Here is an 11,218-nt window from a genome sequence, read left to right on the forward strand (position 1 = left end):
CATGGCTCTTGACATGAGACAGGAACTCCAGAAACTCTGGGTTTTTCTCTTACTAACAGGCTTGGAATTGGAGAGGGACTGAGCCAGAGTCCAACTTCAAAACCAGCTCTACATATTTATAAAGAAATGTTTAATAAGACATATATATATATATATAAATTAATACTTACAAAATGTGTCCATCCATCAGTAATTAAATATTCAGGGTCCCTTAATTTCATTGAAGATGAGTATTTTCCTATGGAGATAAGAAAAGAAATCTGCCCCCAACCTATCTGTATTTCTTACCATCAGTATGCTCACCATCCTTGTGAATGAATTGCTATTTATCTTTTCCAAGTGGCTTCTCTTCTTCAAACAAACCTTTATTTATTTTGATGGTATCCACAATTTTTCCTCACCTGTGGAGATAAGAGCAAAACCCCTTCCCCAACGCAGCACATCTCCTGGCTTCCATTGTGAGGTCAGCACATCCTTGAAATAAACTGGTTGATTTAGTTCAGTAGACTTTTCCATTATCAAATGTCTTTCTGCAGCCATTGTTCCCTTCTCATTAGCGTTGAGAAAATTCAAGGTTAACAAAGCATTATGTAACCTATTTCTGGGGGTGTTTTCCACCCCTTTCTGTTTGTTCAACATATCCTTTATAGCTCGATTTGATCTTTCTATGACTGCTTGACCTGTAGGATTGTATGGTATACCTGTAACATGCTTGATATTGTAATAATCAAAAAACCGTTTCATTTTCCTAGAGACATAAGCAGGACCATTATCCGTCTTTATTTGTGTAGGTATACCCATGATAGCCATGACTTCTAATAAATGAGTGATTACTGAATCAGCTTTTTCTGAACTTAAAGCAGTTGCCCACTGAAAGCCTGAATAAGTGTCAATGGTGTGATGAACATATTTTAATTTGTCAAATTCTGCAAAGTGGAACACATCCATCTGCCAGATTTCATTCCCTTGGGTGCCCTTTGGATTAGTCCCTGCAGGCAGTGGCATTTGGTTATAGAAAGAGCAAGTAGGGCATTTCTTTACAATCTCCTTAGCTTGTTGCCATGTAATTGAAAACTCTTTCTTCAAACCTTTGCTATTAACATGATGTTTTTTTTTATGAAATTCAGAGGCCAAGTCACTTTGTATCAGACCAAATCTGCCACTGTGGCGGCTTTTGTTGCAAAACCACAAGTACTTGAGCTTCTGCCAATTCAGGCAGTGGGGTTCCGCTGCAAACTTAGCCAACGCAGGCAGAATGGGCCTGTGTGGCTGAGTGTGTCTCGGACTAGGCACTGGGGCCCGAGTCACAAACTAAAAAACAGCACCCGGGAGGGTGCTGTGTTAGCTAGCGGGCTACCCGCTTGAGTCAGGGGCAAAATAGCCCACGTTGGACGTCAAAATGTAACGGCGTAAACGAATGCAGACAGATTGTAATATATAGCTTTAATGTAGAAATAGACTTACAGAACCACCGTTCCCACGGAGACCAGGAAAGCAGAAGCGATGGCTGGGAGCACGCTCGCCAAATTTATAGGCAAACATTAGCCCGAGGCAAACACGCCCCCTTAGGGGCGGGACTTATCCCTACATGTCTGTATGCACGAGTTTTTTTGTTGCTGTGACAGCATGCTTGACAACAACAACTTTAGGACAAAATGGTCTAGTTAAGCTCACAGTCTGAGGCTATAGTTCATCAGGGCAGGGAAACATGGCAGCAGGTGCTGGAGGCAGCTGATCACAGTGCATCTGCAGTCAGTAAACAAGAGATGAGGTGGATGGTCACCTTGCTTCCTCCTTTTCATTCAGTCCAGAGTTCCAGCCCAAGGAACTGTGTCTCCTAAATTTAGGGTAGCTCTTCCCACAGTTAACTCATCCAGAAACTTCTCTCACAGAGATTTATCTCCTAAGTGGCTCAGGAACCTGTCAAATTGACAACCCATATTAGCCATCATAGCATCTGATGGATTTGGTTGCAGAGATCACTTCATAGTGCTAATTGGGGAACCTGGGAACATCAGAGGAATAATGGGACTGGATCTCAGCAGGTTGAAATAACAAGGAAAAAGCATGAGAGAGAGAGAGAGAGAGAGAGAGAGAGAGAGATCGATCAAGGAAATACACTCTGTAATGGTAAAAGTAATATGCTGCAGGTCCCTGAGTGGCTGAAGTGGGCAGCAGACACAAGACCATGTGGGCCACGAAGGCATCTGGCCCAGGCAAGGAGCCACAAAGTGGCCCACGGACCACGAGGGGCAGCAAGTTCCAGGCAGGGAGCCGTGTGGCAGGTAAGAGAGACCAAGACAGATAGGCATGCTATGCAGAGTGAAGTTGGATATTTATTTAGTGGGTTATGGAGGGGAAAGGGGAGAATGGGAGAAGGGGAGAAGGGAGAAGAGAGAGAGAGAGAGAGAGAGAGAGAGAGAGAGAACCAGAGGTGGAGGAGAGGACTACCTCTTTGGGAGAGAGACTGAAAAAGGAAGAACTCAGACTGGAAGCTGAAGATCAGCTTGCCTTGCAGACAGGGGAGGGAGTGGGTAGGGCTTGTCTCTTAAAGGGACAGGACAGACCATTACATTCCCATCTCTTTTTTAAAAATAAAAAGGCAGGAGGTTAGGCACAACAGGTTAAAGAAATTGGGGTAGCAGATTCTCAAAACTGCCTACTGCTTATTTGTGGGCATTGTCTTGGGAGGGAACCTGAGAAAGCTGGGTGCTGGTCACATCTTGGGGTAGCTGGTTCATTTGTTTCTATCTGGTGTTTGTGGTATGGAAATTTCTGGTATCTCTTACATCTGTTTAAGGTGTATCCTTTAATTCAGCTCCCTGGAACTCACAAGAATTTTTTGGGTTTGTGAAAACATAAGTTTTAAACAATAGCATATTTATGTCAGAATGACTGTGACAGATGTTTTTGCACAATGAATAGTATTTTTAAGACTGTGGAAGGCAGTGTGCGAGAGAAATTTGATAGCGTGCACTTATCCACACACCTTTATAACTTGCAGGTACACACCTAAATTACTTGTATTTTTATTTTGCTAAAATTTTTTTTGTGAGGTTGTCCTTTTAACTCACAAAACCTCTCAGCTGTCAAACTGCATCAGAGATCTTTGAGAAGGATAAAATTTTACTTGAGTTATTGATTTAAAAATGACAGAGAACTTACTTGGTTGGCACCTAGAGGTACTCCTCAGGGTCCTCTATGGTCGCTGAGGGTCATATTTGCCTTTTGCTTTTTAGTGCAGGGCCTGACAGGCTCCAGAATATCCTGTGGGCTAAGAAATCTGTAGGAAGACAAGCCTACCTTGACATGACCAGTTAGGCTGTTGATTCCAGTGATTCTGTCCACTGTCTGGAGATCTTTAGTTTAGATGAAAGGCATTTTTGCCCAGTGGTCAGCACTTGGCAGTTGAAGCAAATTGCAGATGGACGTTGTTGTGTGCCTATTTGTCTTCTGTCTTCTTTGGAGGAAGTGGAGTGATGCTGCTAGGAGCCAACCTGTCTTTTTTTGTTATGAAAAGGTTTTAAATAATTAAATATTTAACTGCCATATTCCCCAGATCTCTGAGTGGCTGAGAGCTGTTTATCAGGTGTAACTACAGTGTAGACTCTGCCTGGAGAGCTGGGTCTGAGCTTGACTGTTCTGGCTCTTAACATTACAGTAAAGATTTACACTCATAAAAAGACAGAAAGAAGAAAAAACTGCTTACATTAGAAGGTTAATGAAGAACTGACAATAATAGAGAACAGCTTAATTAATTAAATTATTAAATAAAATATATTTAATATATTTTAAAGCAGGGTTGGATTAAATATAAATTATTTTTGTAAGAGACTTAAAAGTACATATCAGTTTAAAACATGAGATTATTAGCTGGGTGGTGGTGGCGCACGCCTTTAATCCCAGCACTTGGGAGGCAGAGGCAGGCGGATCTCTGTGAGTTTGAGGCCAGCCTGGTCTACAAGAGCTAGTTCCAGGACAGGAACCAAAAAGCTATGGAGAAACCCTGTCTCGAAAATACAAAAATAAATAAATAAACAAATTTTAAAAAAAACATAAAATTATTGTTTTGTAGTCTGGAATGAGATACAATGAACAGACAATTATAACATTTAACAGTAAACATAGGTGCAGTTAAGTTACATGTTTGCACACACACACAGAGTGAACAAGAATTGGACAAAGTGAATGCCCTTGGTGGGCTCTACCAAAGGCATGCCACTGTGCAAAACACACATGTAACAGAATCAACACCAGAGAACCAGTCAGGGAATACCTCAGTAAAGATGGCAAGACTCGGTCACCTGACCTGGCTCTCAGTTAAGATGGTGGTGAAGTCACCTGACCTCAGTTAAGATGGTGGTAAGGTCACCTGACCTCGGTCAAATGGCTGTGGTCACATGTATGGAAAAGCCACGTTTTTGAGCCGTGGGAGATTTACCTAGAGGCGTGGTCCACCGTTTCTGAGCTGCTGTGCCACAAGCTGCAGCAGGGAGCAAAGGCTGGAACTGAAAACAGCTGCCTAGTGGAGCCAACCAGTCTTGTTGGTAGCAGTGGCAGGGACAGTCTGAGGAAAAGTGAAGCAGACAAAACACTGGCAGAGCAGAGTTTGAGGGTTTATACTATAGATAAACACATGAAAACTCACACACACAAAAAAAATACCACAGGGCCTATAAAAGAGCAGCACCTTGTTGGAGTCTCTTAGATCACCCAGTTTGGTCCTCATCTTCAAGATTGTAAATCCATCTGCAGAGCTAACTTGTGTTTAGCTGGATTCTGGGAATCTGGGGCCCCAGAGCAGACTCTTAAGAAATTGATAAACAGGAAGCCTAGTTGATTCCTTTACCAAAAGGGACACACCAGGATCCTGGGGCAGGATACTCCCTGCCCTCAGGCGCCTGGTGAGCAGGAGAGGAAGAACACTGGGTGCTCAGAGCTCATTAGCTGCCTCTTCCTGACAATAACAATGACTTAGCCTTTCATTGGCATGGACCAGTTTTATTATGGAATAGAATTCAATGCCTCAGAATAGAACGTAATGAGAAGCATTAAAAAATAATGAACCAGGCACATTGGATTGTGGGTTTTGTTTTTTTTTTCCAGAGTCCAATTATCCTAAAAGCTGATAGGAAAACAAGTCACATCCACCAACTACTTTCAATTCTTAGAAGAGGTTCTCTCTCTCTCTCTCTCTCTCTCTCTCTCTCTCTCTCTCTCTCTCTTCTCTCTCCAGGCTAGAAAACAAATTGTTAAAGTCCTTTGTGAGATTCCCAAATTCACAGCTGCTCTAATAAAAAAAGTAAACCCTGCATCTACTGCCTGCTGTTTTACTGCCATGCCCCAGATTACACAACTCACTCCTCTACTTTATACTTCTCTCTTTCAGAACTCTTAATCCTGTTCTTATTTTTAGACAGAGTCCCATTCATCCCAGACTAGTCTCAAACTAGTCACCTAGCCAAGGCTAATCCTGACCCTGAGTCCTCCTGTCTCCAGTCCCACTTGCTAGGATTGCAGATGTGCACCACTCTTAAATATTAGCTTGTTTTTTTTACTGTGGGTTTCAACCCTATTTCTTATTGTGGGAGCAACATTTACTACTGGAGCATTTTCTGAACATCAAGTTTCATGGAATATTTGCCTTGGTACACCCCAGGGTAAACTTTCAAACGTTTCCAGCATCTAACTAAAATTGTCCTTTGTTCTCCTCCAGCCTCTGCTAAACACTTTTATCCTTTCTTTCTCTGAGTTTGATTATTCTGGATGCCTCCTGGAATCATACAACATGTGTCCATCTGCATTCGGCTTATTTTCTTTACATAACGGCTGCACCATTATCCATGCAAGGGTTATCCATGTCACAAACATGTACTGGAATTTCATTCTTTTATTCTATTACATAAAGACAGCACCTTCTATATCCATTCAGCCAGGACTGAACACGGAAATTATTTCCATCTTTCAGCTCCTGTGCACTACTATGAATACGGTTGTGCAGATGTCCATTTAAGCCCTTGTTTTCAATTCCTTTGGAGATATTTCTAAGAAAGGACCTGATGGTTAAGATTTGAAGGCGCTATTGCTTTTTTCTAACATTAGCGATAGAAAGAAGTCAGGAGTTAGGTCAACTGTTTCCTTAACTGAGGTAGGACTCCTTGCAGCTCCCTTAAAGCTTGTTGGAGGGTGGAGTGGGATCCAAACCTGGGTCATCTGGCTCTAAACAAAACTTCTTTTCTCTTCCTCACTTACTCCCTTACTGCACTGGTCTTTTCAGCTGATAGCACCCAACTAAGTTTATCAGAGAGATACTCCTCCATAGCAAGTTTGTTGTTGTAGGCCACCAGTGTTTGTAGTCGCCATTGGCATGAGTGATCTATTATGGTTCTCAGATCAGAGTTCACATCACTTCCGTTTAACTCACTCCATGGTCACTGCATGGTACAATGCGACAGTCACTAGGCTAGATCTTTTCTATCTCTCTTCCGCAGGCCCGTCTCCTACAAAACCAGTTACCTCCCTACCGAGTCCCTACTTTAATAATTATCATTACTATTGTTAAAATTTTTTATGAGTATGTGTGTACTACAAGTATTCAGGAGACCATAAAAAGGCATCCTATCTCCTAGAACTAGAATAGCAAGCAGGTGTAAGCCACCATGTGGGTGCTGGGAACCAACCCCTGGTCCTCTCCAATGACAGTCAGCACTCTGAACCTGTGAGCTACCTCTCTGGGCCTGGTTCCTAGGTTTTTGGTGATTGATTTTGGTTTTGGTTTTTGATACAGGGTACTTTTGTAGCTTAGGTTGCCTGGAACTTACTGTCTAGCTGAGTATGATCTTGAAGTCTGATCCTCCTACCTTCATCTTCCAAGTGCTGGAAACTCAGGCATATGCCACCACACTTTGTTCATGTGCTTCTGGGGATCGAATCCACGTTTTTGTGCATGCCAGGCAAGCATGTTGCCAGCTGAGCTGCACTCCCAGGCCCCTGGGTCCTAGTTATTTGTGATTAAACAAACTCCTTCTTCAGTGTAGGAGTGGTGAGGTATTGGGTCCTCAAAGATCCGCATATAAAAGATAATCATGATCTTTATGTCCCTGGAATAGAATCAAGCAAATAACCCTGTTTAGCCAGCTCTCATTGTTTTATGTTGAACTAACAAATGAAAAAAGCTGAACATGTTTATTCTAACTGGACAGATGAATCTCACCTACCAAACCATGACACAGCAGTATTCTGTGTTTCCAAACAGTGAGAATAAAGCTAGTATGGCGGCCCATGCCTGGACTCATAGCAGTCAGCAGGCAGAGGCAGGAGAATCACTGCAACTTCAAGCCTATTTAGTTTACATAGTGAGTTTCCAGTCAGCCAGAGATACATGGGGAGAAGCTGTCTCAAACAACAACAGAACAGACACAGAAGCAAAAGCTGGCAATGGGAATGGCATCAAAACGGTGGGCAGCTACGGAGGTAGCAGTAATCTAATCTGATTCGACAAGAAATTTAATGTCACCCAGGAATTCCAGCCATGCAGGAGGCAGACCCAGGAGCACGAGAAAGGTGTCAGTTTAGATCAGTAGCTCTCAATCTTCCTAACACTGCAACCCTTTCATACACTTCCTTATGTTGTGGTGACTCCCAACCATAAAACTAATTTTGTTGATTCTTCATAACAGTATTTCTGCTATAGTTCTGTATCATAATGTAAATATATGTGTTTTCCAATGGACTTAGGCAACCCTGGTGTTGCGACCTACAGGTTGAGAACCGCTGGTTTAGAAGAATGACTGAGTAGTATATATGAGTCTCTGGGTCTAATTCCCAATACTAATTTTACTGATTAAACTATCAACTTGGTTAAATGTAGCATAACCTACAGACACCTGGGAAGAGAGTAGTGGTGGTTTGAAAGAAAATGGCCCCCAAAGGGGGTGGCACTATTAGGAGGTGTGGCCTTGATGGAGGAAGCGTGCCATTGTGGGGGTGGGCTTTGAGGTCTTCTTCTCAAGCTTCATTCCGTGTGACAGTCAACTTCCTGTTGCCTGAAAGATGTAGGACTCTAAGCTGCTCTAGCACCATGTCTGCCTGCATGCTGTCATGTTCCTGGTCATGATGATAGTGGACTGAACCTCTGAAACTACAAGTGAACCACCCCAATTAAATGTTTTCTTTATAATAGTTCTCAAGGTCATGGTGTCTCTTCACCGCGATAAAAACCCTAACAAAGACAAGTCTAAATGGGTGGGCATCTAGACCAGTTTTGGCCTACAAGTTTGTCTGCGATGAATTATCTTGAGTCCTGGTTGTAGGAAGAGTCAGGCCACTGTGGATAGCACCATTCCCTAGGCCGGGCCCTGAACTGTATATGAGGTACAAGAAGACAGCAAGGATGGATTGATTTTGCTCTGCTCTTAACTGTGAGTGTGATGTGACTAGCTGCCTGAGATCCTCTCACAGATTCCCAGAATTGATAGACTGAGGCTTAGAGTCATGAGACAAATAAACTCCTTTCTTCTCTAAGTTGTTTTTTTTTTGTCAGAGTATTTTATCACAGTAACAGAAATGAAACTAGAAAATACCAAATAAAAAGGAGATTAAGGCACCAAATAGAAATCCCAGTTTAGTCATTTTCTAGGAGGCCTTGGGAAAGACAATCAACCTCTGAGTCATACTTTTCTCATTTTTGAGAAAAGGGAATTACAATTCCTCTCTCGGTAGGGGTAGTTATGGGTTTAGTGATGGGGTAGTGATGGGGGTTGGTATGGAAATCCAAGCATAGGGTCTAGCTCACAGGAAACACGGACAGATGCATCAATGGGTCAACAACTCAGCAAAAAGTGTGCAACTCAGAATCTGTTTAAAGAAGAAAATGTTAATGTCTTCATGCATTTTATGTTATCTTTTACAGCTATAAGTGGTACCAGGTAATAAAAAGAGGTATGTCAATGAACAAGTATGACTCATGGTGGAGATGTCTAAGAATCAATTACTGGTTCCAACATCAAAGAAACAGTGAAAGATGTAAAAATATCCCATAGCCTAGGATGTGCCAAAGTGGCTGCGTGGGATAGAACTCTTAACTGATAATAAGATTCTGAACATTCACAGTAGAGGGGGAAAAAGAAAAAGAAAACACCCCCCAGTAGAATCAAGTGAAACCAGGCATGCTGTCACACAGCCAGAATCCCAGAACTTGGGAGGTGGAGGCAGGATGATCAGGAATGCAAGGTCATTTGTGACTACACAGGACCCTGTATCAATACGAAGGACAAAAATGGACAACAAATAAAGCATCAAGTGAGATGCCTACTATGTCCTGCATCTGGATTAGGTCTCATCCAAATGGTTTTGGGATCGTGGCCCTAAAAGTTAAGGGTTGACCCCAAAAGCTGCAGTCTCTGAGTTCTGCTAAGGCCCAGATCCTAACCAGATGCCCCCCTGAAGTCTGGAGGTCCTCCCTGCTGCTGAGGCCTACCTCTCCATCAGGGAAGACACTTGCCTCTCTCTTTCACATACTTTCTTGGAGCTTGGGGGTTGGAGTCTACCAGCCAGCAGTCAGTCCTCTGTTTCTTCTGTCTAGGGTGCTGTCCAGGTGCTGAGAATAAGGAGCCTGCATGGCTCCAGGACAGAATGGGAGCTGTCCAGCGTGGGAAGTCAGCAACTTTGGAGCATGGAGGATCTTGAAGATCAACTGCTGCTTACATAGTCTAGGACTCAGAACCTCTGACTCAGGCCAGCACAGGCAGGAGGGCCCTTGGAGACCATCCCTTATGTACAAAGGAAAAAGCTGAGGCCCAGATAGGACAGGATTGGCTCAGAACACATTGGGTCTAAGATTTCCCCCTTGTCTCTGTACTGAGAGCTTCTACTATCCAGAATTAAACATTGATCCACCAGTATCTGTTGGGTGCAGGGATATCATAGACCATGTCACTTGTTTATATAGTCCTTTAAAGGTGCCTTTTTATCACTATCTTGCCTAATTTTCATCACTATATGGTGATTAGCGATGGTAGCACAATTACCAGTATCTAGCCTCTGCTTTCCAGATACTAGAGGAAGGCCCAGAGACACACAAGATGGTAAGTCTAAGGGACTGGAGCCAGCCGTGAGAGCAGTGTGCCAGAAAAGGGTCCCAGGGAGGGAGCATCTAAGGTGGACAGGGAAACGGCTTTCGCTGGGAGGGGGAATTGGAGGGAGGACACTGTAGGGAGGGGCCAGAGGAAGAGGCATGGCAGGTACACGAGGCCCATGGAGGATGGCAGGAAGTTAGATGGAAGCCGTGGGTATGGTAGGAGTGATGTGACCCTCAATTCAAGTATCAGGAGCAGAGCTTGAATGAGAATCTTCCCTAAGAATGCTCCCAAGGGGCATGAGTCAGCTCTCCAACTGCACTGTGGTTTCCCTCCAAGTGAGAGGGCTAGCCCTCCCCCTCCACCAACACACCACGGATGAGGTCTTGTGGCCTCTTAGAGAAATGCAAGAGCTGGCTGCAAAAACACAGTCCTCTAGCCCTGGCCTTTGGCGAGGTATACACACCTGCCTCCTTGTGTATACGGTTAGGGGTTGAGAGGAAGTAAGGCTTAAGGGAGCTGAGGGGAGAGAGAACATGTCATCCTGTGGAGAGCTTGGCTCAGGGTGGGGCCTGACAAGGAGTAAGGAGAGTTTACCTTCATCGTCTTTGCTGGGTATTTCTCTCCGCACCAAACATTTTGTAGGTGCTGTTGTTTGGTTTTTGAGACAGGGTCTCCAAGCTATCCTCCTGCCTCAGATTCCCAAGTGCTGGGATGACAGGTGTGATCTGCCACACCTGACGCCACATACGCTATCTTATTTAATCCTTTTGACAACCTTCACTTCACAGCGGTGGACAGTGAGGCTCAGGGAAAGATGACAACCCTCATTCTCCCACAGGTTGTTCCTAGTGAGGGTACCAAAGCAGACCAGAAGTCAGGGAACCCCTCTGCTCAGGAACTTCCCTTCTGCTCGTGGTCTTGCCTGCCCTTCTCAGGGCAGCATGAGAAACTACCATCTCACCTTCCTTCCTCCCATCTCTTCTGTAGGGCAGACCCATCAGGAGGTCTGAGGTCCCCCGCTTCCACCTCCACTTTTGCTTCCAGGTGTTTGCCTAATGACCTCATCTTATCCTGCATCAGCGTCTGATTCTTGGAAGACCCGGGTTGACACAGCTGCACAGCGGTGGTGGCTGGCTGGG

This window comes from Microtus oregoni, unplaced genomic scaffold (genome assembly GCF_018167655.1).
Source record: "Microtus oregoni isolate MIOR12 unplaced genomic scaffold, Mior012 000032F_ref0000030, whole genome shotgun sequence".
Taxonomy (NCBI): Eukaryota; Metazoa; Chordata; class Mammalia; order Rodentia; family Cricetidae; genus Microtus; species Microtus oregoni.